The sequence below is a fragment of the Glycine max genome, chromosome 7, assembly GCF_000004515.6.
Source record: "Glycine max cultivar Williams 82 chromosome 7, Glycine_max_v4.0, whole genome shotgun sequence".
Taxonomy (NCBI): domain Eukaryota; kingdom Viridiplantae; phylum Streptophyta; class Magnoliopsida; order Fabales; family Fabaceae; genus Glycine; species Glycine max.
In genome coordinates, this window is record NC_038243.2 from 9,979,718 (window position 1) to 9,982,766 (window position 3,049).

At 44.0% G+C, this 3,049-nt stretch overlaps 1 pseudogene; it reads right to left on the minus strand.

Moving 5' to 3' along the window:
- Positions 1–102: 102 nt before the first annotated feature.
- LOC100789592 (uncharacterized) overlaps positions 103–3,049 on the minus strand; it is an 11,644-nt pseudogene continuing 8,697 nt past the window's right edge.

Genomic DNA, 3,049 nt, shown 5'->3' on the forward strand with positions numbered 1-3,049 from the left:
GAACGAAGATCAGCTCGATGCAGTTACTTTGTCTTTTGGTCCTTAAATTTTGCATAGATCGCCCTTTCGGGTTTTCGACCTATCAGGCTAATTATTTTTCTGTTTGATGTCTCTAACTTTTGCCTGGGTCGCCCTTTCGGGTTTTCGACCCACCGAGACGCTCATTTTTGCCTAAGCCGCCCTTTCGGGTTTTCGACTTACCGAGCTGTTCTTTTATTTTTAGACAAAGTATTTCTTGACTGCATCCACATTCACGGGACGAGGGAGCTCATCCCCATCCATAGTCGTAAGAGTCAGTGCACCACCAGAGAAAGTTCTCTTGACGACATATGGGCCTTCGTAATTAGGCGTCCACTTGCCCCTAGAGTCGGGTTGGAAAGATAAAACCTTCTTGAGAACAAGATCTCCTTCTTGAAACACACGAGGACGAACCTTCTTGTCGAAAGCCTGCTTCATCCTCTGTTGATAAAGTTGTCCGTGGCACAAGGCCTTCATGCGTTTTTCTTCAATTAGATTCAACTGATCATATCTGCTTTGGCACCATTCAGCTTCTGATAACTGGGCCTCCATTAGAACTCTCATTGATGGAATCTCAACCTCCACAGGGAGTACTGCTTCCATACCATACACCAAAGAGAAGGGGGTTGCCCCTGTTGAAGTACGCACTGAAGTGCGATACCCATGCAAAGCATACGGTAACATCTCATGCCAGTCTTTGTATGTGACCACCATCTTTTGCACTATCTTCTTGATATTCTTGTTTGCAGCCTCAACTGCGCCATTCATCTGAGGTCTGTAAGGAGAAGAATTGTGATGCTCAATCTTGAACTCTTCACACAAATCTTTCATCATCTTGTTATTCAAGTTCGTTCCATTATCTGTAATGATTCTGTTGGGCACACCATAACGGCAGATGATCTGATTCTTGATAAAGCGGACCACAACTTGCTTAGTCACATTTGCATAAGATGCTGCTTCAACCCACTTGGTGAAGTAATCAATAGCCACTAGAATGAAACGATGCCCGTTTGAAGCCTTCGGTTCGATTCTACCAATCATATCGATGCCCCACATAGAGAAGGGCCACGGAGAAGAAAGAACATTAAGTGTAGTTGGTGGTACATGAATTCTGTCAGCATAAATCTGGCATTTGTGGCATTTCCTTGCGTGTTTGCAACAATCTGTCTCCATCGACATCCAGTAGTAACCTGCTCTCAGCAACTTCCTTGCCATTGCATGTCCATTGGAGTGAGTACCAAAGGAGCCTTCATGTATCTCATGCATCAAAAATTCTGCTTCTTGCTTATCTACACACCTGAGTAGTACCATGTCAAAGTTTCTTTTGTACAAAACATCCCCATTTAGGAAGAAATTACCAGACAATCTTCTCAAAGTTCTCCTGTCTTTGTTGGATACTTCGGGTGGATATTCCTGGCTTTGAAGGAAACACTTGATATCATGGAACCAGGGCTTATCATCAACAACCTCTTCGACTGCAAACACGTGGGCGGGCCTCTCGAGGCGCTGAATTCTGATTGTTGGCAAATTGTTCCGGTGACTCACTTCGTACATGGAGGATAAAGTTGCTAACGCATCTGCCATCTGGTTCTCATCACGAGGGATGTGGTGAAGCTCCACTTTGTTGAAGAAGGTTAGCAAATGCTTCGCATAATCTTTGTATGGAATCAAGCCGGGGTGGCGAGTTTCCCATTCTCCTTTGATTTGGTTGATTACGAGAGCTGAATCCCCGTAAATGTCAAGGTTCTTGATTCTCAAGTCGATGGCTTTTTCAATGCCCAGGATACATGCTTCATATTCTGCCATATTGTTGGTGCAATCAAACTGTAACCTTGCAGCGAAAGGGAGATGATTACCTTCCGGAGTGATAATAACTGCCCCAATTCCATTGCCAAAGACATTCACGGCTCCATCAAAAATCAAACCCCATCTAGACTCGGGATCTGGACCTTCTCCAAGCAATGGTTCATCACAATCCTTCATCTTCAAGTGCATAATCTCTTCATCAGGAAAGTCAAACTTGATGGGTTGATAGTCCTCAATTGGTTGGTGAGCCAAATGATCAGCAAGAACACTTCCCTTAATTGCTTTCCGGGTGCGGTATTCGATATCATACTCGGATAACAACATCTGCCAACGAGCAATTCTTCCTGTCAGAGCGGGTTTCTCAAAGATATACTTGATCGGGTCCATTTTGGATATTAGCCAGGTGGTGTGGTTAATCATGTAGTGACGAAGACGCTTGGCAGCCCAGGCTAGTGCACAACAAGTTTTCTCAAGTAGGGAGTACCTGGACTCACAATCGGTAAACTTCTTGCTCAAGTAGTAGATGGCATGTTCTTTCCTTCCGGTCTCATCCTGTTGTCCGAGCACACAGCCCATAGAATCTTCTAACACAGTCAAGTACATAATCAGAGGCCTTCCTTCAACTGGAGGTATAAGAATTGGAGGTTCTAGCAGATAATTCTTGATACTATCAAAAGCCTTTTGACAATCTTCGGTCCAAACAACCCCTTGATCTTTTCGAAGCAACTTGAATATAGGTCCGCACGTGGCTGTCATGTGCGAGATGAAACGAGAAATGTAATTTAGACGCCCAAGAAAACCTCTCACTTGTTTCTCTGTTTGTGGAACCGGCATTTCTCTAATGGCCTTGACCTTGTCAGGATCTACTTCAATACCTTTCTGACTGACAATGAAACCCAAGAGTTTTCCAGATCTAACACCAAAGGTACATTTGTTGGGATTCAGTCGAAGTTGGTACTTTCTCAGCCGTTGAAACATCTTCAGCAAGTACTCGACATGTTCTTCTTCAGTGCCTGACTTGACAATCATATCATCCACGTACACTTCTATCTCTTTGTGCATCATGTCATGAAAGAGAGTGGTCATGCCTCTTTGGTAAGTGGCACCTGCATTTATCAACCCAAAGGGCATTACCCTGTAACAAAAGGTGCCCCAAGGCGTGATGAATATGTCTTTTCTCTATCTTCGTCTGCCATCTAGATCTTAGGCCAGTTTTCGTAGAATT